The 26,609-nt window shown below is 49.7% G+C and overlaps 1 pseudogene; it reads left to right on the plus strand.

Moving 5' to 3' along the window:
- Positions 1 to 24,572, plus strand: part of LOC139253251 (histone-lysine N-methyltransferase PRDM9-like) — a 33,200-nt pseudogene extending 8,628 nt beyond the window's left edge.
- Positions 24,573 to 26,609: the final 2,037 nt, after the last annotated feature.

The raw sequence follows: 26,609 nt of genomic DNA on the forward strand, positions 1-26,609 counted from the left end.
GTTCTAATTCAGGTATCCTATTAAAGCATATCCAGGAGATTCCCAGAGCCTGCTGTCATTGTATTTATGGACAGAGAAGAGTCAGGCGACACCTTAACCAACTCTCATCGTTCCTAGTTTCAGAATGCATTGAACAGTATTTGCCAAATACAAATCTGGGGTGCTCTGACAATACAGTAATTCAGGGACCTTTCCCGACTGTACAATGATGCCAAAAAATGTTCAGCTCCATTCTATTTTTGTAGGTCCTATGCCACAACATTTCCGTCCAAGCCATTTTGCTGATCAGAGCACCCAGATGCAATGGTATAATCACAGAAAACAGATAAGGGGATGGTCAGTTAATACTAAAAGAAGTAGTGGACAACTGTACAACAATCTTGCAATTCTTGCTAAGGCTGATCACAGGCTAAAATAAAGATAAAATTACTTTTAAAATTTTTATTAATCCAGTCGTTATCAAAAAACCTTTCTGCAGATCAGTAAATCCAACAAGGATTTTGAATACATTGATGCGAAGGATGAATCAACATCAAATTGGATGAGGTGAGGCAAGACTGATAGCATACTGTGAGGATCACAAGACAGTAACAGATAAGGAAGATCATTTCTCCCATTTAATTTGATCATCCAGGACAATATCCGCCCAACAACCAGTCAGCCTCTCATTCTGGGTGGTTGTGGCCGGGAAACCGAGTACAACATTTTAAATCCGCTTTAGGCGTTAAATTCAGCTGGATCTCTGCACCTCCCCCATCCCTGTCACACCCTCCCTCTGCTCCCTCCCTGGAAATATCGGGGACATTGGGCCTTAAATTGCATCCTCTTCAGGTGTGTATGATGTGCGCATGTGGCTGAAGAGGCCCCGCAAGATCCGGGTTTAGGAACGCGATGCTCATGCACCAAAAGCCCGCAATTGCGATCTGTCAAAGTTTCTGTTGACAGATCGCACGAAACCTGGGGAAGGGCCTTCACGAGTGGAGAGTTGGGCTCTTTGCCCACTTCCTGCCCAGCAACTGTCCTTAAAATTCTTACGCCTGGAAAAAGCAGATGTAAGGCCTTTTACCAGCATAAGAGTTTTAAAAGATAAATTTTATCACTAATGTTGACATTAAAAACCTTGTCCATTAAGTTTATTAAAATAGTTTTTTAATTCAAAAAACAATTTTTTTTCTAAAATATTTAATTCAATTTCAATTAATTTTAAATATGTGAGGTGTTTATTGTAAATTTGTGTTTCGTGTTTGTGTTTTTGGGGGTATTCCCATTGATAGTAATTGGAGCTTGTACAAACGGAACCCACCATTACTATCAATGAGAATACTCTATTATCATTGGTGGTCCAGGCCCATGTGATCCCAGGTTGCCCACAAGCTCCAGGGTTGCATGGGCCTCTGCTCTGGGCTGCGCACCTAGGCCTTGGATTGGAAGTGATCATTCCTCCTGGACCACCAGGTACTTTTGTTAAAAAAAATTTGATCGCAGGCATCTGCCCACGGGAAGCCTCCGACCGCAATTTCTGGCCTATTATCTTTTGCATCTACACTGAAGCGATTGGCCTCCGCTCCCCACAGCAAGTTGAAATTTGTCCATGGCTGGGGACATGTCCTGTCATTCCAAAACACTATGCTAATATGCTTTTCATTCTGTAATCAATTCAAAATTTTAACTTATTTTTGTCCACTGAAATGAAGAAAGACTTGCATTTATATCATGCCTGTCATGACTACCTGACATCTCAAAGCATATTACAGCCAATGAAATACTTTTGGAGTGTAGTCACTGTTGTAATGTGGCAATCGCAACAGCCAACTTGCACACAGCCAACTCTGCAAACAGCAATGTAATAATGATCAGATAATCTGTTTTTGTTATGTTCCCGTGGGCAGATGCCTCCGATCAAATTTTTTTTAACAAAAGAACCTGGTGGTCCAGGAGGAATGATCACTTCCGATCCAAGGCCTAGATGCGCAGCCCAGAGCAGAGGCCCATGCAACCCTGGAGCTTGTGGGCAACCTGGGATCACATGGGCCTGGACCACCAATGATAATAGAGTATTATGTGCTTTGAGATGTCAGGCGAGAGGCAGCGGCCTATAAAGGCTCAGCAGCCGGGCAGTCCGGGGAGCGTCGAGAGAGGCGGGAATCAGTGAGAGGCAGCGACTTATAAAGGCTCAGCAGTCGGGCAGTCCGGGGAGCATCGAGAGAGGCGGGAATCGGTGAGAGGCAGCGACTTATAAAGGCTCAGCAGTCGGGCAGTCCGGGGAGCGTCGAGAGAGGCGGGAGTCGGTGAGAGGCAGCGGCCTATAAAGGCTCAGCAGCCGGGCAGTCCGGGGAGCGTCGAGAGAGGCGTGGCTTGTACAGCTCCAGTTGGGAGAGAAAGCAAAAAAGAAGTAGAAAGAAATCAAAAGGTGACGTCACAGCCAAGGGGGTAAGTGATTGGCTGGTGATTGGTGAGTAGCTTTTCTTTTCCTTTCTTTTTTATATCAGTCAGTAACTTTTAACATTGTTGTTGCCAATTTAAGTGTATCTAAGGGTTAAGTAATGGCAGGAGAGCTCAGTCACGTGATATGCTCCTCCTGTACCATGTGGGAACTCAGGGATACTTCCGGTGTCCCTGACGACTACACCTGCGGGAAGTGTATCCTCCTCCAGCTCCTGACGGACCGCGTTGCGGAATTGGTGCTGAGGGTGGATTCACTCTGGAGCATCCACGATGCTGAGAATGACGTGAGTAGCACGTGTAGCGAGTTGGTCTTACCGCAGGAGAAGGGTCCACAGCCAGCTAGGGAATGGAAGACCAGCAGGAAGAGTACTGCAAGGAAGGTAGTGCAGGGGTCCCCTGTGGTCATGGCACCGTGGCTGGCTCTGTTCCACAGGAGGGCAGGAAAAAGAGTGGGAGAGCGATAGTGATAGGGGATTCAATTGTAAGGGGAATAGATAGGCGTTTCTGCGGCCGCAACCGAGACTCCAGGATGGTATGTTGCCTCCCTGGTGCAAGGGTAAAGGATGTCTCGGAGCGGGTGCAGGACATTCTAAAAAGGGAGGGAGAACAGCCAGTTGTCGTGGTGCACATTGGTACCAACGACATCGGTAAAAAAAGGGATGAGGTCCTACGAAACGAATTTAAGGAGCTAGGAGCGAAATTAAAAAGTAGGACCTCAAAAGTAGTAATCTCGGGATTGCTACCAGTGCCACGTGTTCGTCAGAGTAGGAATCGCAGGATAGCGCAGATGAATACGTGGCTTCAGCAGTGGTGCAGCAGGGAGGGATTCAAATTCCTGGGGCATTGGAACCGGTTCTGGGGGAGGTGGGACCAGTACGAACCGGACGGTCTGCACCTGGGCAGGACCGGAACCAATGTCCTAGGGGGAGTGTTTGCTAATGCTGTTGGGGAGGAGTTAAACTAATATGGCAGGGGGATGGGAACCAATGCAGGGAGACAGAGGGAAACAAAAAGGAGACAAAAGCAAAAGACAGAAAGGAGATGAGAAAAAGTGGAGGGCAGAGAAACCCAAGGCAAAGAACAAAAGGCCAATGTACAGCAAAATTCTAAAAGGACAAAGGGTGTTAAAAAAACAAGCCTGAAGGCTTTGTGTCTTAATGCAAGGAGTGTCCGTAATTAGGTGGATGAATTAACTGTGCAAATAGATGTTAACAAATATGACGTGATTGGGATTACAGAGACATGGCTCCAGGATGATCAGGGCTGGGAACTCAACATCCAAGGGTATTCAACATTCAGGAAGGATAGAATAAAAGGAAAAGGAGGTGGGGTAGCATTGCTGGTTAAAGAGGAGATTAATGCAATCGTTAGGAAGGACATTAGCTTGGATGATGTGGAATCTATATGGGTAGAGCTGCAGAACACCAAAGGGCAAAAAACGTTAGTGGGAGTTGTGTACAGACCTCCAAACAGTAGTTGTGATGTTGGGGAGGGCATCAAACAGGAAATTAGGGGTGCATGCAATAAAGGTGCAGCAGTTATAATGGGTGACTTTAATATGCACATAGATTGGGCTAACCAAATTGGAAGCAATATGGTGGAGGAGGATTTCCTGGAGTGCATAAGGGATGGTTTTCTCGACCAATATGTCGAGGAACCAACTCGGGGGGAGGCCATCTTAGACTGGGTGTTGTGTAATGAGAGAGGATTAATTAGCAATCTCATTGTGCGAGGCCCCTTGGGGAAGAGTGACCATAATATGGTGGAATTCTGCATTAGGATGGAGAAAGAAACAGTTAATTCAGAGACCATGGTACAGAACTTAAAGAAGGCTAACTTTGAAGGTATGAGGCGTGAATTGGCTAGGATAGATTGGCGAATGATACTTAAGGAGTTGACTGTGGATGGGCAATGGCAGACATTTAGAGACCGCATGGATGAACTACAACAATTGTACATTCCTATCTGGCGTAAAAATAAAAAAGGAAAGGAGGCTCAACCGTGGCTTTCAAGGGAAATCAGGGATAGTATTAAAGCCAAGGAAGTGGCATACAAATTGGCCAGAAATACCAGCGAACCAGAGGACTGGGAGAAATTTAGAACTCAGCAGAGGAGGACAAAGGGTTTGATTAGGGCAGGGAAAATGGAGTACGAGAAGAAGCTTGCAGGGAACATTAAGACGGATTGCAAAACTTTCTATAGCTATATCAAGAGAAAAATGTAAGTAAAGACAAATGTAGGTCCCCTGCAGTCAGAATCAGGGGAAGTCATAATGGGGAACAAAGAAATGGCAGACCAATTGAACAAGTACTTTGGTTCGGTATTCACTAAGGAGGACACAAACAACCTTCCGGATATAAAAGGGGTCGGAGGGTCTAGTAAGGAGGAGGAACTGAGGGAAATCCTTATTAGTCGAGAAATTGTGTTGGGGAAATTGATGGGATTGAAGGCCGATAAATCCCCAGGGCCTGATGGACTGCATCCCAGAGTACTTAAGGAGGTGGCCTTGGAAATAGTGGATGCATTGACAGTCATTTTCCAACATTCCATTGACTCTGGATCAGTTCCTATCGAGTGGAGGGTAGCCAAGGTAACCCCACTTTTTAAAAAAGGAGGGAGAGAGAAAACAGGGAATTATAGACCTGTCAGCCTGACCTCAGTAGTGGGTAAAATGATGGAATCAATTATTAAGGATGTCATTGCAGCGCATTTGGAAAGAGGTGACAAGATAGGTCCAAGTCAGCATGGATTTGTGAAAGGGAAATCATGCTTGACAAATCTTCTGGAATTTTTTGAGGATGTTTTCAGTGCAGTGGACAAGGGAGAACCAGTTGATGTGGTATATTTGGACTTTCAGAAGGCTTTCGACAAGGTCCCACACAAGAGATTAATGTGCAAAGTTAAAGCACATGGGATTGGGGTTAGTGTGCTGACGTGGATTGAGAACTGGTTGTCAGACAGGAAGCAAAGACTAGGAGTAAATGGGTACTTTTCAGAATGGCAGGCAGTGACTAGTGGGGTACCGCAAGGTTCTGTGCTGGGGCCCCAGCTATTTACACTGTACATTAATGATTTAGACGAGGGGATTAAGTGTCGTATCTCCAAATTTGCGGATGACACTAAGTTGGGTGGCAGTGTGAGCTGCGAGGAGGATGCTGTGAGGCTGCAGAGTGACTTGGATAAGGTTAGGTTAGGTGAGTGGGCAAATGCATGGCAGATGAAGTATAATGTGGATAAATGTGAGGTTATCCACTTTGGTGGTAAAAACAGAGAGACAGACTATTATCTGAATGGTGACAGATTAGGAAAAGGGGAGGTGCAACGAGACCTGGGTGTCATGGCACATCAGTCATTGAAGGTTGGCATGCAGGTACAGCAGGCGGTTAAGAAAGCAAATGGCATGTTGGCCTTCATAGCGAGGGGATTTGAGTTGTAAGGGGTTTTCAGGGAGTGTTGTTGTGCCTTGGCTGTCTCTCTCTGGGCTTCTGCCCTCACAGCTTATGCCTGGCCTGTGAGGTACCCTGAGTGCTGCAAGAGCACCCCTGGAGAGACTGTGTCCACAGCTTATGAAGGGGGTTTTGAGACTCGTGCATCCCCACAGCTTATGCCTAGCCTGTGAGGCACCTGTGAGTGTCAAACACTCCTAACCCCTTCTTCCCTAGCCTGTGACTCACAGTTGAGTGTTTTTGAGGCGTTCCTAGCTTCCCTTACACTGTTCTGACATAAGACTCACGATCAGGAGATGTAATACAATAGAACTGAGACAAGGTGAGTCCTAGAGGAACTTAGGCTTCCAATTTATTTGACAAGGTGTATCTCAACAAACAGCAATACACCAACAAAACAATCCCCCTAAATCCCACTAAATGGAAACAACGAAAATCTTTACACAAGTTTAGCAGTACAAAGCCCAACCTTCCACCTTTCCTGGCCTAACTGAGTTGGGAGTTCCGGGGACTAGAGGTTATACTCACAACTGTGCCTTCTGCAAGTCTGGTGGTTTGTTTCTTCTATCTTCAGTGTCTTCGGACACTGGTTTTCCTTCAGAGGCTTGCTGGTTGTTGGATCATGAGGGCAGGGAACCACCCACACTACGTCAGAAACCCCTTTTTATAGCCAGATTATCCAGTCCGCCTCTCCTGCTGAAATCGATTCTTCCCATTGGTGGGCTTTGTGATTTTGAAAAATGTAGCAGTTTTAGATTATTGCGGGTTTTTTCCACTGATGTTAAGCTACTCAAGGTTTGAATGGGTGTTGATTGCGTTGGCCTCCTGTAGCCATTGTGCAGGCCCTTGGGTTGTTTTGGGTTCCCTGGTTTCTAAAGGTCTGCATAATTTTCCTTCAATTCAGTTTTTCTAACCTACTCAAATTGGCCTCCTGTTGCCATTGTGTAGGTCCTTGGTTTGTTTTGGGTTCCCTAGTTTTCTGTAGATCTGCATAATTTCCTTCTATTGTGCAAACATGGGGAAGACATTAGTCCAATAATGGCTGTGAGTCAGTCCCACAGTTTTCGAGCAAGTGCTCTCCCATTGGCTTGAAAGCCCCATGCTTCGGGCTGACTCTGTCTCACCATTGGCCCTCCGGTGTCCTCCCCCGTCCAATCACTGCTCTGCCAAGGTCAAACTGTATCGGTTTCAATTCACAGCACAGACTGATCCCACAGCCCTTTTCCTTCTGGGTAAAATGAGGGGGTTTTCGTCCTCCCCTCCATAATCTTCCATCTGACACAGTCAGACACCACTCGAGTGTGTCAAAGTTCAGGGTGCTGAGAAAACCCTAGGTCTCCCAAATTGCCCAACTTTCCGCAGTTTAACTCTAAACTGATCCCGTCGATATATATCGTAATTCCTTTTAACGCGGTACAAAACACAGAATCCAACAGGTTACAATATACGACAGCAATATACATATATGTACTTCAGGTTACAGCAGCAATTGTACATTGTGTCTCATTCAGTCTTAACCGTAAGACAAAGAAACCTGCCCTGCAAACTCCCAGGGGCCATGTATGAAAACGCAGTCATCCCTGGGAATAACAAAACCGCCTGAGTGTCGCGGTCAAGCTTTGTTTACACGCCTTGAGTGTTTAGCAACGGCTCTCCTGTCTGTGTAGTAGCCTGAGGAACTGCTTTCTTTTTCTTTTTCTCCTGAGCTTACAGCTTGTAACTAGCAGATAAGCTACAATCAGGAGTTGGCCGATTACTAAGGCATGCGATCCCACCCGGATCCATGCAGGTATGTCTGCCCGTATTCCTAAATCCCACCATGCTGGGGGTTTAATCTGGGCAATCTCCCCTGCTAGAATTTCAGTTTTCTGCTCCATGGTGTAAAAATGTTTTTGAGACAAATCCACTGCCTGGAGGAGGGCTGTAAGTTTCTCAGGTAGTGGGGCAAGGGATAGCCAAACTGGGCGACATTGTTGTAGGTGGCTGAGGTTGTTTTGTACCGTGAGGTGAATCGTGGAAGGTTCAGGGATGGGTGTGATTTTGGTGTGTGCCACTTGAACCTCTGCCCTGGGTTTAAAGCAAAAGCTGCTGTACGGTATTGGACACCACCTTCCCGGCCCGTGTTCATACCGTTGGACACTTGTGGTGACACAATATGTCCCACCGCCTACATATGCTACCTGTGGAGGGATGTGGTTAGGGGCCATTACCTCCATTGTGCAATTGATAGGCTCTGCCCCAGCAGTGCTGAACCCGCATTGTGGCCTTGCAAAAGCGTTCAAGTGCTGGGGGCACAGGATTACCTGTGCTCCCCTGCTCCGACAACCCGAGAGGTCTGTACCTGTCACAGTGTGCTCCCACATTGTGACATAAGGTGGGACCCTTGGAAGCGAACATGCACTCCTCCACGAATGACTCCCACATTCTCCACTCGGTACAGGGGTGCTGGTCGTGGGGACGCCCCCATCACGGGCATCCTGACCACCACACCCATGATGGTATGGTTTGACTTTCCACAGTCCACCGGTACCAGGTAGGCTTCCAACGCTACACGAAGTTGGCAAGGACTCAAAACATTATCATAAGGGTGCAGTGCTGCTAAGTGCTGGTTGCTGATCCAGGAGGGACCTGTCCCTGTCTCAGATCCTCGAGGTTACTCCGTCCCTCTCACATCAACCAGGCCCCATAGAGCACGAACACCTCATTTTGGGTGGCTTGATCGGAGGCGTTTCTATCCTCCCAAATCAAGGCGTTTACAGCCCTGGCGTGTGCCTCCAATTGAGAGATAATCTCCTTTAAGTGAACTGTCATTGCCACCTCTTCGTGGAGCGCGGATCCCACTAGGGTATTCTCGTCCCCCAGGATTTTGTGCAGCTGATTCTTTCACCCATTTATCTGGATAGCCAACTACATGTTATCCAAACTGTTTATGGCGGACACCCCGGTGTTAAACCCCATAAAAATGTCATTTAAAGTGTCACACCTCTGCCTGCCCAGTTCGGCCCTATCCCACTGTTTATACAAGTCTGTCACTTTGACATCGCCGAAGTCCAGTTCATAGAACTTCCGGAACACCTCCCGCAGCAGAGCCTGGTATAACAGCTCGGTTTCCCGGGGACACCACGTAGGTAGGCGGACTTCTGTCAGATTTAGCACCACTGATGCCACCACGTAGTGTACCCCCTGATAAAGTAGTTTCTCGGTAAGGACCAACACTAAACCATTCCCCGGCCCCCTGGTTGTTGTCGGGCACCCGTGTGGGACGGTGGGCTTGGCCGTGGGTGGGGGTTTTCTTTCCCGAACTACAAGTTCGGTGGCGTTTACTGGTACCCGGGGATTGGGGATCACACACGCCTCCCCGCTGCGATCCCATACCACCCCATCCCCGACATCCTGCCACCACCTATAGAAAGCAATGGAGACCCTCTCTGAACACATGCGAGTGGATCCCCACATACACAAATAAATTCCTTGGTCGTACGCCCACCATTTCTCCCAGCACACCGTTACCCCGCCAGATGACCCCATGATGGTTCGGTAGGTATCATTATCCAGATGTTCCCAGTCCGAGTGTCGGTCTCCCACGTCCCTCTTGAGCTTTCTGAGCCACCACCACCGTCCCAGAGGTATGTCCCCTTGGCAAGTTAGGCATACCTTCCTGCTTTCTGTCACTCTCACTCTGGAAGTGGCCACAGTGATCTCCGGGCAGGGGATGGAGGCTTCTCCGTCGGTAAAGTCCTTATGGTTGGAGTACTTGGTGGAGTTCGATCCCAACCACCCAGGCCATCTCCCCTCGTGGGAGTAGGTGACCCGGCTATCCGCCGCCGGAGTCCCTTCTCCTGTGATCACTGTCGGCGCTCTGCCCCCGGAGCATCCGAAAACCAGGGAGTCCTCGGTGTCCCCTCGGTGCCCGGTGCAGATCCTTAGCGATACCAGCATCACTAATATCCAGTAGGGAGGTGTTGACATCTGAAAGGCAAGAAGAACATGGCCTTGCCTTGAGAGACCTCTCCAGGCTCGGCCCACTTAACATGTTCCGAACATAAAATGCTGTACCCAACCGTCACTGCCTTACCTAAACACATATGCACACAACACAAAGTAACAAAACAGGAAGGGAAAATATATACACCGCCACCCGTCCCCGGGTGGCCAGGCTACATCCTGTCACTGTACAGGCGTCGTCGACCACTCGGCTGACCGTACCCTAAGGACCAGGACGCCCTCCGCTGAGGGGCTCGTATTGGCCCCCTTAATGAGTCTTGTGCTGCCCTCCAAGGCTGTCCCGAGCCCCGGATAATCGGTGGGAGACCCTTGCTAGCGCAACAGAGCACCCTCCCTGTTGTCTTTCGCCTTCTCGGTCTGGGGCGGAAAGCTAAGTAAACAGGGGACCACAGCGCCCTGGTCTGTGGCACTCTGTTACTCCTCCTTACTGTCGGTGCAGAGTCCCACGTTATGGGCTGCAATGCTATCTCCTCCACCACTTGGGCTAGCCCCAGCTGATCCACCATGGGAGGTTCAGCTTCCCCTTGGACCTTGCTAATGGTAGAGCTTTTCTCCCTACTTCTGTTAGTGGGCTGGGAACCTCTACCCAGTGGTGGGATAGCCTTACAGGAGCAGTGAACCAGCCCTGGCTGTAGAGCTTTGGGGCCCGCTGCCTCCTCCGGAGCCTCCAAATCCATGGGACCTGTTCTTCCCCCAGTGCCTGATTCCCTTCCCTTGCTCGTCCCCTCTGTTTTTTATCTCTTTTGGTGTCAAACAATTTACACTGATTAATGTGATACCACTTCACCCGTCGAGGCAATCGAACCGCATAGACCATAGGGCTAGCCTTGTCGACTATGCTGTATGGTCCCATATACAGTGGTTCAAATACCCCGATCCGGGCGAAGCTTCTCACCATCACCTGATCGCCCACCTCCCAAACGTGGTGACTGCGGGGTTCCAGCAGCAGCCGATTGGCACGGTGCTGTTTACCCATGTTGTTGGCCGCCTGCCAGTGAATCTGTTGAAGCTGTTCAAACAGATTCCTGACGAAGCGGTCCCGGTTCACCTCTCGAAGCTGCCCTTAGGTGAGAACCGATGCCAACACATGCACTGGGGTTCTCATGATCCGGCCCGTCATCAGCTCATGGGGTGAGTACCCTGTGCTCTTTGACTGACTGGCCCGGCTTCCCATGAGGGCCAACAGTAAGACCTCCACCCACTTGTTCGGTGAGTCTCCCATCTCCTTGCGCAGCCTTTCCTTTAGGGTCCGGTTCAGGCGTTCTATGGGGCCTGAGGACTGAGGGTTGTAGGCGACATGCCATTTGGCTCTTATCCCCAGCACCTTTAGGGTGGCCTGCATCACCTGGCCGGTGAAGTGGCTTCCACGGATGGACTCCACGATTTGAGGTAGACCCCACCGAGAGAACACCTCCCTCACCAGGATTTTTGCAGTCCCCACCACGGGAACTGTTCGGCAAGGGAAGGCTTCCACCCACTTAGAAAACACATCCACCAGGACGAGGCAGGATTTAAAACCTCCCTGGGTGGCCGGTAGGGGTCCGATGCAGTCGATCTGGATCGACTGCCATGGTCCCTCTACCCGCCTGACGTGTCCCATAGACACCTTCCTTTTCTGAGGGTCTGGGTTGTTTGCAGCACAAACCAGACAGCCTGCACAGAAGTCGCGGCTGTCTTCCTGGAGGCCTGGCCACCACCCTGCCTTTTCTACCCATTGCCAGGTAGATTCCAGCCCAGGGTGTCCCGCACCTGGACCCTCATGGGCCAGCTGAAGGAATTCCCTCCGGTGTTGTGGCGGCACTACCCATTTGTCCCCTTTAAACAACATGCCTTCCCGCACAGCAATATCTGCAGCACTGTATGGGCCCTCCGCCTTTTCCCCCTTTTTGATAGCAGCCAAGGCAGCCTTCAGGACCGGATCCTGCATCTGGACCACTTTAAGGTCCAGGGCCGCAGCTGCCCCTACGCTCCCTTGTGTCCCTGGCTTGCTTCTTGCTGCTGCTATCCTGCCTAGCTCGTATGGGTCGCATGGGTGACCTGTACGAGCACCTTCCCTTGCCAACAGGTCTGCCTGCTGGTTACCTTCCCCCCATGGCTCAGTTTTGGAGTGGGCCTTTACCTTATGGATATATACATCCCCGGTTTCTCCCACTGCAGCCACGATCTTTTCTAGCAGGGGTTTGGTCACAAGGGGCTTCCCATCCGCAGAGGTGTACCCCCGGCGTGACCAAATTGCCAGATACTCTGTACACGAATTGCAAGTGAACATGCTGTCCGAGCAAATCGTGTATGGGGTAGGGAATTCCTCGGGGTGTGTGGCCACATACATCACCGCCGAGAGTTCCGCCTGCTGGGCGCTCAGGGTGCATGGGAGTTTAAGAGCCAAGGCAATCCCTGCCTTGGGATCCCAAACTCCGCAGCCGTTGAGTCTTGTACCCGCGGACACTGAACTGGAGCCATCAACGTTGATCTCGCGGCCTGTGGGGTGTATCCCTGCCCGAAATCCAAAGTTGATGTCCCATACCCCCTCCACAGAGCATCTATGCGGCTGCCCTGGATAGATTAAATTTGCTGCGAGCCTGGTCTCGCAGAGGCCCTTGACCTTTAAAGTCATTTGGGAGAGGAGGAGGGTCCAGCGAGTGATTCTAGCACTGCTCACTGTCCCGTCCTTAATCCTCCCATCCAACAGCATCTGCGTCGGGGTATGATGGGTGAGGAGTGTAATGGGGGATATTCCGGTAAAGATCTGAGCTCTCTTTACTGCCCAGTGGGTGGCAAGCAAGTGCCTCTCACAATTGGAGTATCCCTTTTCTACCTCCGTGAGGACCCTGGAGGAGTACACCACTGGTCTCAGCTGACCGTTTCGCCCCTGGAGCAACACTGCACTTAAGCTGTCGCCACTGGCTGCCACCTCCAGGAAGAATTCCCTCCCCCCCCCCATCAATTGCCCCTCGGGCTGGTGCTACCTGCAGGTCTCTCTTAAGACGGACAAATGCTGCCTCACAGCCCTCGTCCCATTCCCACTCGACCCCCTTATGTAGGAGTCTGAGCAGAGGGGTGGCAGTGGCTGCATAGTCCTCGATGAAGTCCCTACAGTAGCCAGTGATTCCCAGGAAAGACCTTACCCCCGACATATCACTAGGGACAGGGAGTTCCTGCACTGCCTTTCTTCGAGCCTCATCAATGGCCCTTTCTCCTGTCCTTATCATCAGGCCCAGGAACTTTACCTCTCCTAGATCTATCTGGGCTTTCTTGGGGTTAACTTTAAAACCCCCTTCCTTCAGTAAGACCAGCAGTTCGGCCAGCAGTGGACCGTGTTCCTCACTGCTGTCTGTGAACAACAACAGGTCCTCCACATACTGGACCAGCTGGTGTGGTTGGCTGAAGCCTTTTAAGCAGTTCGCCATGCATTGGTGAAAGATGCTGGGACTATTATGAAAGCCCTGTGGGAGGCAGCTCCATGTATACTGCTGTTCCCGGAAGGTGAAGGCAAACTTGTACTGGTCTTCCCTCCGTACAGGGATAGACCAGAACCCGTTGGATATGTCCAACACTGTGAACGTGGTTGCGGATGCAGGGATTTCCCCTATCAGATCCGCAACCGCCGCTACTGTGGGAGCACAAGCTGGGATGTTTTTATTGAGCACCCTATAATCCACCGTAGCCCTCCAAGAATTGTCCGGTTTCCTAACCGGCCAAAGCGGGGAGTTGACATGGGTGGCTATGGGTCTCAAAACACCCTGCTCGACAAGCGAGCTTAAAGCTGTCTCCAAGTCTGCTTCTGCCTCTCGGGGAAAGCCATACTGCTTTTGCGGGCGGGACATGGGATCCCCATCTATTCTAACCTCCACTCCTGTGACTCTCCCACAATCGTGTTTATGGGTGGCAAATGCTGCAAGATTTGCTTGCACATAGGCCCGGTACTCGGCCGGGGTGTTACCGACCAGAACCTCCAGGTCGTAACCCACTTTTGGCTTCATTGTACACAGAGTCCCTTTTCCCTGTTTCTTATCAATGACCATGACTTCTCCCTCTGCTCCCGTGCCCACTGTGCCCCATAGACAGTGATTTCTCAAGTCTACTCGGATCTGGCGAGCGATGATGAAATCTGCCCCCAAGATCCCTTTTCCCACCTGCTCCCAGTTCATCAGGACGCACTTCCATTGTGTTTGGAGTGCTCCTTAACGAACTGCGAGCGGGACTGAGAAAAACCCAGCCTTCTCATTTCCTGTGAACCCAACTAGTTTGATAGAGGTGAGGTTGCGGGGTCCTCTGAATGGACTATCGTGCTGGAAGCACCAGTGTCCAAAAGGTAAATACCCAATACACCCTCAACCTCCATCTTGACCCAGGGTCGTCCCCAGGGGTCGTATTCTAGTGGGCACAGGTATGCAGGCTGGGTCTGGGCTAGTCACGGCCTCAGTACTGGCAGGGTTGCTGGTGCTTCCCTGCCTGTTGCCGTGGCTACCTTCCCAGTCCCCTCCAGCGCTGTCCTCACTGCGGCTACTATCTGGTCAAGGGATGGTGAGGAGCTCCCTCCACTTCCCCCACTCTGGGCGGCTCCGAAAGAACTTCTCCCCCCATATCTCTTTACTGGGCTCCTGCAATCCCTTTTAAAATGCCCAGCTTTCCCGCACCCGTAGCACACTCCCTCCTTATCAATCGAGCGGCCACCCTCCTGGTGCCATTCCCTTTTGGGAATCGAGTTGGGTTTTACTTCATTTACCCGACCTTTGGAGGTTTTCTCCTCCTCCTCTCCTCCATTCCGTTGGACCAGTGCCAGTTGCCTGACCACTGCTTCCTCGGTGAGGTTGGGGTCCCGGGAATCGAACCACAGTTCTGCCCTGGCCTTGAGCCGGGGCAAGCAGTTTGCCACCAGCATCCTCAGCCAGCGGCCAGTCTGTACCGCGGAAAGATTCGCCCGGTCGAGGAGCTCCCCACAGGCTGCGTGGTATACCACCCACAGCCTGTCCGCAAACGCCTGCGGGGTTTCCACTGCGAGCTGCCTTGTCCTTTCGACCCGTTCGAAAGGACTGCCGTCACCGAAGCCCATAGCCTCAAGGACGGCCCTCTGGACCTCAGTAAATGTACGCTGTCCCCTCCGACATTCTGCCGGTAGAATGCCGGTAGGGCCTGGTACAATTTGCTGTCCAGAGAGAAGAGCAGCAGCTTGGCTGTCTCTTCCTCGTCGCACCCATTAATTTCCCCTGCCTGCATCACCTCCATGAAGTGGATAGATGGGTCCCCACTGCGAGTGAGTTTGGCCAAATGGGCCACCATGGCCCTGAGTGATTGAACTCCATGGGGAATAATAAAGTCGCTCTCCAGCGCTCCCCGACCTTGGCCACCTGCCTGTGGAGGACCGTACTTGCGCTGCCTGACCGGGCACATCTGCCTTTGTTCAGGATCTTTCTGCGCTGGTCCCTCTACCTCCGGCTGTCCCACCATACCCAGTGCAGCAGACAGTGCCTGGTCGACTGATCCAGCCTTTAACTGACCCTCGGCTGGAGCCTCACATCCCTGCTGCCGAGCGGGACACATTGGTCCTGCCCCCAGCCCTGGGTATGCTACTACCTGCGTGCCCCGCTCCTCCTGGTACCCCACCGGACAAACCACCGATGCCTCAGGATGTGGTCGGGCGTCTCTTGCCTTTGGATTCTCCTCTACCCCCCAATACTCTCCTTTGTCCCCTGTGGACCTTCCGGATCCTATCAGGGCGACCATCCCCTTTGCCTGGGATAGAGCGTGGGTGAGAGTTTGAATCCTCTCCTGGCAGGGACCGTGATCTGCAAACTCACTGCTACTGGCCACTTTATAGGCTGCATGTACATCTTTTAATTTATTCTCTAGTTCCCAAATTTTCTGGGTGTACCGAGAGTTCTGTTCCTGGAGGGACCCTTCACTACCCTTGGCCTCAGTGACCTGACACTGAAGATAGTCGCGGCTATTTCGGAAGGTCTCCTCCAACTGCCGGTTCCTTTGCTGCTCCTCAGCTAATTCGGCCAGCAGGTTGTCCCCAACCGCAGCCCGGATAGCAGAGAGCTCCTCTGATTTCTGAAGACTCTGTTCCAAGTCCTTCACTCGCTGGTCGAGCTTTCGGACTTGGCGGGTGAGGCAGATAAGCCAGATGGCCTTTTCCACCCTGTGGTTGTGGTCCTTCCCTGCTGTCCACTGAGCAGCAGCATCCACTGGGCGCTCTGCCCGTGTGAGGGCTTGCACCCAAGGTTTGGCGAGATTCACTTTGCCAAAAATGTATGAGGAAATTCTCTCCTCCATTTTAGTTTCCTCTCTTACCACCTCATCTGTTATATTAACATCTTCTGTTTGCTTATGTCCTGCCGCGGTCACCATGTTCTGTAAGGGGTTTTCAGGGAGTGTTGTTGTACCTTGGGTGTCTCTCTCTGGGCTTCTGCCCTCACAGCTTATGCCTGGCCTGTGAGGTACCCTGAGTGCTGCAAGAGCACCCCTGGAGAGACTGTGTCCACAGCTTATGAAGGGGGTTTTGAGACTCTTGCATCCCCACAGCTTATGCCTAGCCTGTGAGGCACCTGTGAGTGTCAAACACTCCTAACTCCTTCTGTGACACACAGTTGAGCGTTTTCGAGGCGCTCCTAGCTTCCCTTATACTGTTCTGACATGAGACTCACGATCAGGAGATGTAATACAATAGAACTGAGACAAGGTGATTCCTCGAGAAACTTAGGCTTCCAATTTATTTGACAAGGTGTATCTCAACAAACAGCAATACACCAACAAAACAATCCCCCTAAATCCCACTAAATGGACACAACGAAAATCTTTACACAAGTTTAGCAGTACAATGTCCAACCTCCCACCTTTCCTGGCCTGAGTTGGGAGTTCCGGGGACCAGAGGTTATACTCACTACTGTGCTTTCTGCAAGTCTGGTGGTTTGTTTCTTCTATCTTCGGTGTCTTCGGACACTGGTTTTCCTTCAGTGTCGAGAGGCTTGCTGGTTGTTGGATCATGACGGCAGGGAACCACCCACACTACGTCCGAAACCCCTTTTTATAGCCAGATTATCCAGTCCGCCTCTCCTGCTGAAATCGATTCTTCCCATTGGTGGGCTTTGTGATTTTGAAAAATGCAGCAGTTTTAGATTATTGCGGGTTTTTTCCACTGATGTTAAGCTACTCAAGGTTTGAATGGGTGTTGATTGCGTTGGCCTCCTGTAGCCATTGTGCAGGCCCTTGGGTTGTTTTGGGTTCCCTGGTTTCTAAAGGTCTGCATAATTTTCCTTCAATTCAGTTTTTCTAACCTACTCAAGGTTTGAGTAGGTGTTAATTGGGTTGGCCTCCTGTAGCCATTGTGTAGGTCCTTGGTTTGTTTTGGGTTCCCTAGTTTTCTGAAGATCTGCATAATTTCCTTCCATAGTGTAAACATGGGGAAGACAATAGTCCGATAATGGCTGTGAGTCAGTCCCACAGTTTTCGAGCAAGTGCTCTCCCATTGGCTTGAAAGCCCCATGCTTCGGGCTGACTCTGTCTCACCATTGGCCCTCCGGTGTCCTCCCCCGTCCAATCACTGCTCTGCCAAGGTCAAACTGTATCGGTTTCAATTCACAGCACAGACTGATCCCATAGCCCTTTTCCTTCTGAGTAAAATGAGGGGGTTTTCGTCCTCCCCTACAGAGTACAGGGGCAGGGAGGTGTTGCTACAGTTGTACAGGGCCTTGGTGAGGCCACACCTGGAGTATTGTGTACAGTTTTGGTCTCCTAACTTGAGGAAGGACATTCTTGCTATTGAGGGAGTGCAGCGAAGGTTCACCAGACTGATTCCCGGGATGGCGGGACTGACCTATCAAGAAAGACTGGATCAACTGGGCTTGTATTCACTGGAGTTCAGAAGAATGAGAGGGGACCTCATAGAAACGTTTAAAATTCTGATGGGTTCAGACAGGTTAGATGCAGGAAGAATGTTCCCAATGTTGGGGAAGTCCAGAACCAAGGGTCACAGTCTAAGGATAAGGGGTAAGCCATTTAGGACCGAGATGAGGACAAACTTCTTCACCCAGAGAGTGGTGAACCTGTGGAATTCTCTACCGCAGAACGTTGTTGAGGCCAATTCACTAAATATATTCAAAAAGGAGTTAGATGAAATCCTTACTACTTGGGGGAATCAAGGGGTATGGCGAAAAAGCAGGAATGGGGTACTGAAGTTGCATGTTCAGCCATGAACTCATTGAATGGCAGTGCAGGCTCGAAGGGCCGAATGGCCTACTCTTGCACCTATTTTCTATGTTTCTATGTTTCTATGATTGAAGGATAAATATTGGGCATGACAGCAGGGATAACTTCCTGCTCTTCGAAATAGTGCCATGGATCTTCTATGTCCAATTAAGATGGCAGAGAGGTTTATGTGCTCAAGTTCCTGGAGTGGGACTTGAACCCACAAACTTCTGACTCAAATATTAAATATTTGTTTGCTTTGTTCCAGATTTGTTAACTGTGCCAGAAAGGAGGAGGAACAGAACCTTGTAGCCTTTCAACACTGCGCCAAAATTTATTACCGGACCTGCAAGCCTGTTCCTCCTCGGTGCGAGCTGCTGGTCTGGTACGGTGATGAATATGCCAAGGAACTCGGTATCAAAAGGATCACAATGTGCATGGCAAAACAAGAACCAAAATGTGAGGATTCTGACCAAAATACAAACTGTAGCCAAAGTATCATTTTTTTTTGTTACAATCTCAAAGGTGATTGATAAAGTGCCTCATAGTCGACTTGTTAGCAAAATTGAAGCATGGATCCAAAAATGGCTAAGAGACAGAAAGCAGAGAGTAGTGCTGAATGCTTGTTTATCAGACTGGAAGTATGCAGTGTTATCCCCCAGGGGTCAGTATTAGGACCCCTGCTCTTTTTGATGTATATTAACGATCTGGGCTTGGGTATTGAGCGCATAAGTTCAAAGTTTGCAGATGGCACAAAGTTTCGAAATGTAGTAAACAGTGAAGAGGCTCGTAGAAGTGTTCAGGAAGATGTAGATAAACAGGTGAAATAGGAAGGCACAGGGCAAATGTTGCGGCGGAAAATTCGGTGAAGTCTTGTGGCGGCGGTAGCTTGCAAGCACAGTGGGGTCAAGGGCTGTTTTTTTGAGGAGAGGGGTGATGATGGCAGATTTGAAGGAGAGGGGAACAGTACCTGAGGAGAGAGAACCGTTAACGATGTCAGCTAACATGGAAGCCAAAAAAGGAAGTCGGGTGGTCAGCAGTTTAGTGGGCATCGGGTCAAGGGAGCAGGAAGTGGGTCTCATGGACGAGATGAGCATGGAGAGGTCAGGAGGGTAGATCAGAGAGAAACTGGAGAGAGATGAGAGTTCAGGGCTGGGGTTGGGAGGAACCTCAGAGGAGTTACGGCCCGGTGGGCCAGGGGAAGGAAGGGAACTGGCAGATGCAGCTGATCGGATGGCCTAAATCATTGCGACAAAGAAGTCCATGAGCTCCTCAAACTTGTTGTTAGAGGTGAGTGTGGTAGAGACAGGGGAGAGGGGTTTAAGAAGACGTTTAATAGTAAAGAGTAATAGAAAAGTTAAAGATCCTATGGCACAATTTGTGGCCTCACTAAAACCGCCTTTTTCCACTTCCATAACATTGCCCGTCTGCGCCCCTGCCTCAGCTCATCTGCTGCTAAAACCCTCATCCATACCATTGTTACCTCTAGACTTGTCTACTCCAGTGCACTCCTCGCTGGACTCCCACATTCTACCCTATGTAAACTTGAGCTCATTCCAAAACTCGGCAGCCCATGTCCTAACCCGCACCAAGTCCCACTCACCCATTACCCCTGTGCTCACCGACCTACATTGGCTTCCGGTTGAGCAATGCCTCAATTTCAAAATCCTCATCCTTGTTTACAAATGGTTGTGTTTTTTTGTACTGTGAGAATGGCCACGCTTGTCTCTGATTGGTCCCCTTGGGGGATAAGCCACACCCTGAAGTTTCTCTGGAATGTGTAACTGGAACCACCCAGCCCAAGTTCTCACTGACTTTGCAAATTGTAACTCGATCCACTTTGACTTCCAGAAGCCACAGAGGATAGATCTCCCCAGAAGCCACCAAGTGCCAGCTGAAGTCCCTTACCCCAGTGCACGTGCTGCCTCCCCTCCCCCGCCTTGGATGGGGTATTGTGTGTGGATTGTTAACAGGTTTATTGGGTATGAAATAAATAGTGACAGTGTTGTAACTTCTGGATTGGAGGCACTTCTCTCCCCTCTGATCCCCCCCGTGTCTCTTTCTTCACCCCCACCCCTTCGCTCTCGACCACACCCTCCCCCTCCCTCTCTTGCTCCCCCCTCCCCTTCTCCGGGCTCGCTCTCTCTCTCCCCCAGGCTCTCACTCTCCCCTTGCAGGTGCTCTCTATCTCTCCCTCCACCCCTCTCCTCCAAGCTCTCTCTCTCTCACCCCAAAGCGCTCTCTATCTCTTCCCCAGGCGCGCTCTCTCTCTCTCCCCCTACTCTCTCTCTCTCTCATACTCTACCCCAGTCTCTCCCGCTCTCTCTCTCACTCCCCCAGGCTCTCTCTATCTCTCCCTCCCCCCGTACCCACCAGGGCTCTCTCTCTCCCCAAAGTCATCTCTCTCTTTTCCCCCAGGCACTCTCTCTCACCTCTGGGCTCTCGCTCTATCCATTCCACCCGCCCCCCCCCCCCCACCACCGCCCAGGCACTTTCTCTCTCTCCACCCCCCCCCCCACCCCCAGGCTCTCTCTCTCTCTCTCTCTCTCCACCCCACCCCCCAGGCTCTATCTCATGCCAGCACCCCCCCTCCAGGCTCTCTCTCTCTCTCTCTCTCTCTATTTCCCCACTCCCCCAGGCTCTCTCTCTCCCCCGCGCCCCCAGTCTCTCTCTCTCTCTTCCCCCCCCCCCTCACTCTCTCTCCCACCCCCGCACCCAACCCAGGCTCGCTCTCACTCTCTCTCTCCACCCCTCACCCGCAGTCTCGCTCTCTCTCTCTCCAACCACTGCACCTGCCCTGGTGCGCTCTCTCTCTCTCACCCCCCACCCCCAGGCGCTCTCTCTCTCTCCCCCACCCCCGGGCTCACTCTCTCTCTCTCCCCTCCCCCAGCTCTGCCCAGTCTCTCTCTCTCTTTCTTCACCGCCCCCCAGGCTCTCTCTCTCTCCACCCCCCCCGCCCCCAGGTTCTCTCTCTCTCTCTCTCTCCTCCCCGCCGCACCACCCCCCCCAGGCTCTCTCTCCTGCCACCTCACCAGGCTCTCTCTCTCCCCGGTTGCTCAGAGCTCCTCGGAGCCCCACGGAGCATCAGAGCCCGGTCGGTGGTTGCTCGGGGAACGTGGTCGGACTGATTGCAGGGTCCTGCTTCCAGTTCGGTTCAGCACGTCCGGTCCTGGAACTTCCGGTTTGGGCGGGAGGCATCAGAGGCAGAGTCTTGACAGGACGCATGTGCAGAAGGACAGAAAAAGTACAGTACAAATAGTCAATTCCTTAACAAATCCCTCCATGGGCACACCACTCCCTATCTCTGTAATCTCCTTCAGCCTCACAACCCCCAAGATACCTGCGCTCCTCAAACTCTGCCCAATTGAGCATCCCTGGTTATAACTGCGCAACCATTGGTGCCCGTGCCTGGCCCCAAGCTCTGCAACTCCCCCCTATACCTCGCTGCCTCTCTTTCCTTCTTTAAGACGCTCCTTAAAACCTACTTCTTTCACCAAGTCTGCCGTAATTAATTCTTATGTGGCGTGGTGTCAAATTTGTTTGTTTTATCTTAACACACTGTTATGCGAAAGCCGCTATATAAATACAAGTTGTTGTTGTTGTGCCCACCTGACAGAGCAGACAGGGCCTTGGCTTAACGTCTCATCCAATAGACAGCACCTCCGACAGTGCAGCACTCCCACAACCTTCTGACTCAGAGGCGAGTGTGCTACCCACTGAGCCACAGTTAACACTGAGGAGAGACTGAGTCGATTGGGACTGTACTCTCAGGAGTTTAGAAGAATGAGAGGCGATCTCATTGAAACATAGAAGATTCTGAGGGGGATTGACAGGGTAGTTGCTGAGAGGCAGTTTCTCCTGGTTGGAGAGTCTAGAACTAGGGGGCACAGTCTCAGGATAAGCGGGTGAAATTGCTTCCACTGGCAGGAGTATCGATAACCAGAGGACACAGGGAATAGACAAAAAAGGTCATGGGAGATGAGGAAAAATCTTTTTGAGTTGTTAGGATCTGTAACGGACTGCCTGACAGGGTGGTGGAAGCAGCTTCAATAGTAACTTTCAGAAGGAAATTGGATATATACTTGAAAAGGAAAAAACTGCAGGGCTATGGGGAAGAGTCGGGAAGTGGGATTGATTGGATAGCTCTGCAAAGAGCTAGCACAGACATGATGGCCCAAATGGCCTCCTACTGTGCTGTGTGATTCTATGATCATTGACTGACTGTGACTTTTATATTGTAATAGGGGATAGAGAGCAATGAAAGATTCAGGTGCAACTAAGTTTGTACAGGCTTTACCGGTTCCCAGTATCCCTACCTGGACAGTCGGTGAGGCGGTATCATTGTCCTTAGTAATCTTGGACTGGGAAGGGGTGAATTCAGCAAGTGATCCCTCTGCTGATCCCTCGACAGTGACTCTTTGGTGTGAATTATCCTCAGACGCTAGCACTGTTGTCTCTGAGACAAAGGATGTTCCCACAGAATAGGCACTGAGGTCAGGAACTGCTCCCTTAAATATCATCCTGCTACTTTTCAGCTTAAGAAAGAATTGCATCATATCGTGCTTTAGATGTGCTCGGGATGTCCCAAAGTTCCTTAGAGACAATGACTTACTTTTAGAAGTGCAATCACTGTTGTTATGTCGGCAAATTCAGCAGCACAGTTTGCACACAGCAAGATCCCACAAACAGCAATGAGATAAATGGTCTGGTGATGGGATTGTTCTTGTCCAACTTAACAGGCAGACAAGAAAGAAAGACTTGCATTGATATAGTGCCTTTCACGACCAGTGGACATCTCAAAGCACATTTCAGCCAATTAATTACTTTTGGAGTGTAGTCACTGTTGTAATGTGGGAAACGTGGCAGCCAACTTGCGCACAGCAAGCTCCCAGAAACAGCAATGTGATAATGACCAGATAATCTGTTTACGTTATGTTGATTGAGGGATAAATATTGGCCAGGACACAAGGACAAAGTTTTGCACGGTTTAAAAGATGACAGCTCTGACAGTGCAGCACTCCCTCAGTACAGCAAATGCTGCAAATGTCTGAAACTTCTGCCCCTATTGTTTCAGGCGGCAGCTGTTTATGATTCTGCCATCCCCATTTGCAACATTTAATCGTTCCTGCCTTCCACCCGATCACAGACCGTCCCTTTTGTTCTTTCCTCCCTTCCCCCATTTCCCTGCCTCTGCACCTGCTTCAAACCTGTTACATCTCTGACATTTCCAGTTCTGATAAAGGGTCTCAGACCTGAAACGTTAACTGTTTCTCTCACCACAGATGCTGCCTGGCCTGCTGAGTGTTTGTAGCATTTTCTGTTTTTGTCCCCTCTCTCATTCTCCCTTCCACACCTTGGTCCTGTCATTCCCCCATTCTCTAACCTTGCTTGACTTGAGACTGCCCAATGCCAGGGAAATCAACTACTTATGATATAGTTAGTATCCATTTTATCGGTTTTATAAATATAAATATTTTTTGAATATTGATGTTATTAGAAAACTTACTTGGAGACGCTCAAGCTGAATAATTGAGCATTTATAAAGATACAATGAGCATCATTGCACTGTTGGGGTCACTGGCAACTCCCAGCCAGCTCCCCTGCTCTTTTATTCAACACTTGCTGTTTAATTTTCTTTCCCCTGTTTTAACAAAGCTGATTTTCACACTGGTTTATAACAATACTTAAAAGGGTATTGATGTACACCTTGTTCCTTGGAGGATTTCACAGACTGAATACATGAACCGTGAAACATTAGACAGTAATCTTTAAATGGACACGCCCTATTGATGATCCCCACCACTTCTTCCACAGGAGGAGACTCTAAATTCACAAAATTAACATCTCAAGAGCCCTGCTTTTAATACTCAAATAATCATCATTTGTACTTCCAAAAGACACTTTGAGATGTTTTGATACACTGACAATTTCTCTTTCTTCCTTCTCCAGCAGGGCAACAAGTGCACCGAGATGAGTGCCATCCTTGCCCTCATTGCAATGTAGCTTTTTCTTCTGCACATTTTCTCCAGAAACACATCAGAAGACATCCTGAATCCAGTGGGCAGAATTCAGCAGGACAATCTTCTCCACCGAGCACAAAATATCTTTTGCAATGGGAAAGTGGGCAGCGATCATTTACACAATCTGTCCAAAGCAGAGAATACAAAAAATCAGGAGATCTTCACCTACACCAGCAGATCCACACAGGAGAGGCTGCATAAATGTACAGAATGTGGAAAGAGTTTCACACAGGCAGGGCACCTCCATAAACACCAGCAGATCCACACAGGAGAGAGGCCGTTTAAATGTACAGAATGTGGAAAGAGTTTCACACAGGCAGGGGACCTCCATAGACACCAGCAGATCCACACAGGAGAGCGGCCGTTTAAATGTACAGAATGTGGAAAGAGTTTCAACCATTCAGGGACCCTCCACAGACACCAGCGGTTCCACACAGGAGAGAGGCCGTTTAAATGTAGAGAACGGTAACCAATTTATAATTTTACTGAGTTTGAATTTTTCTTTCTATTTGAATGGCCTTCAATAATCACTTGTTACCTCAAACATTACTCATATTTATACTTCTTACCTTTCACTATTTATGACAATATTTGTGTGGATGAAGATTGAATAAAAGGGTACATTCCATGATTCCTCACTGCCAGTGAGGGTTGGCGATTTGGGGCTATGTTGTTGTAGTCTAATGTTTGACCCTCTCGCTCTAAAATTGTATCTTCCACTGGGATTTCAAAATGTTCCCTCTGCTATAAACTGCAGCATCTGCAGAATGTGTTTAATCTCCGAGAGTCTTTGTCCCACCGAGCTGTCACAGCCCCTTTATTCTGATGGTGACAGATCGCTGGGATCGACGCTGTCTTTCTGCAGTCTGGTTAGATCTGTGTTGGTAAAGTTGCCCATCACAATATATACTGTGGCCGAAATTCATCCCCGTCGGAAACAGGTCGCACCTCCCGTTTTTGTTGTGTTTTCCAATGGATGCGTTGGCCCTTCTTGTGAATTTCAGCTCTTTGTTGTTTTTTTCGAGCGGGGCAGAAGTCGGTCATAATGGGGTTGGAAGTGGGGGTGCGGCCGGCCGAACCCGGGGGTACAATTGTCGGACCGATCTAGCAGTCGGCCGGGAAAACAAATAACGTGGCGGCCATTTCAAACACAGTGCACTGACAGAAAAAGCTGTCGAGGGCACCGACCGGGGGCTGGAAGACTTTCTCACCTGAATTTTGCTTCCGGGGCGGGACATTGGCGTTGCGCGCTTTGATAACGCACTTCGGAGGCTTTGGCAGCAGTGGGGCGGAAGTGGGGGGAGTGGGGCGAATATGGTCACCGCCGGAAAAATCCCAAGGAGAATTTTGCGAGCGGCGGCCAATCGACCAAAAATCGGCGGTCATTCGACACCGACACATGGCCACCACTTTCCAGCGGACAGAGGCCTTATCGGGAGGCTGAATTTCAGCCCCACTCTGGAAACAATTTTTCAGTCGCTATATTTATTAACAGTGAGAATTCGTGATGATATGTTCAGTAAAATGCTGTTATTGTAGTTTTCAAACTTTATGAAAGTGACGAGAAAAGATTAAGCAGAAGCTGAATTTGAAAATTGAAAAGTTGGATGTGTTGAAACGTGTAATTTATTTAACACAGGCTCGACAGGCTGAAATGTGCTTTGGTTTGTATTATTCTGTATTGTATTTAAAATGTTTCCATGCAAACTGATTGATCTGTGTCCACAGTGACCCAGTAAAATCTGTGTTGTACAGTGTTATTCAAACATTATTAAACAAGCAAATTGTGATCAGATTCATTGTCATTGAGCAGTTTATTTAACGCTAATATACTTCAGCCTCTAGCCGGCTATAGATAGTGGTCGAGGACACAAAATTGTGCTTTGTAAGTCTGAGGCGGTGTTAAAGCGATGAGACGGTTGTGTAATACAACGGCAGGAAAGGATTTACCGTCTGAATAAACTCCGAAAGATCAATGCAACTTAAGGGCCTCCGATATCATGTTAACCGAAAGTGAAAGGTGAGCGATTTAGGTCGAGCATTTGATCAGTGCCTTCAGTTCACTAAATACAACCAAACACAGTCAGCAATGGGCATCAGTGGCCAAGCCCGGGGTCCCGGAACACCCCTCCCCAAATACAGACCGTGCTGAGTGAACGCAGGCTGCAAACATAAGAGCCCAGAAGTGTCGGATGTCACCGGCACAAAAGCGACGCTCTGAGCCGAGCTCGGAGATACCCGAACATGACGCTGAGTTTTGGTGCCAAAGAAACGCTGAACAAAACTCAAAGTAAGAGCGAATGTTTCACTCGGTTACAACTGGTGTCACCTCACTCCGAGTAACACTGTGGGCCGGGAGTTTGAGCAAATGACGATCGTCTGATGGATTATATATAAATATATATTATAGAGAATGATGAATAATCATTAATTACTGCACTATTTCCGACAACAAAACTCCGGTCATTTTCATCAATTGCCTCAAAGTAATCGAGCAATAAAAGTA

The sequence above is a fragment of the Pristiophorus japonicus genome, unplaced genomic scaffold, assembly GCF_044704955.1.
Source record: "Pristiophorus japonicus isolate sPriJap1 unplaced genomic scaffold, sPriJap1.hap1 HAP1_SCAFFOLD_483, whole genome shotgun sequence".
Taxonomy (NCBI): Eukaryota; Metazoa; Chordata; class Chondrichthyes; family Pristiophoridae; genus Pristiophorus; species Pristiophorus japonicus.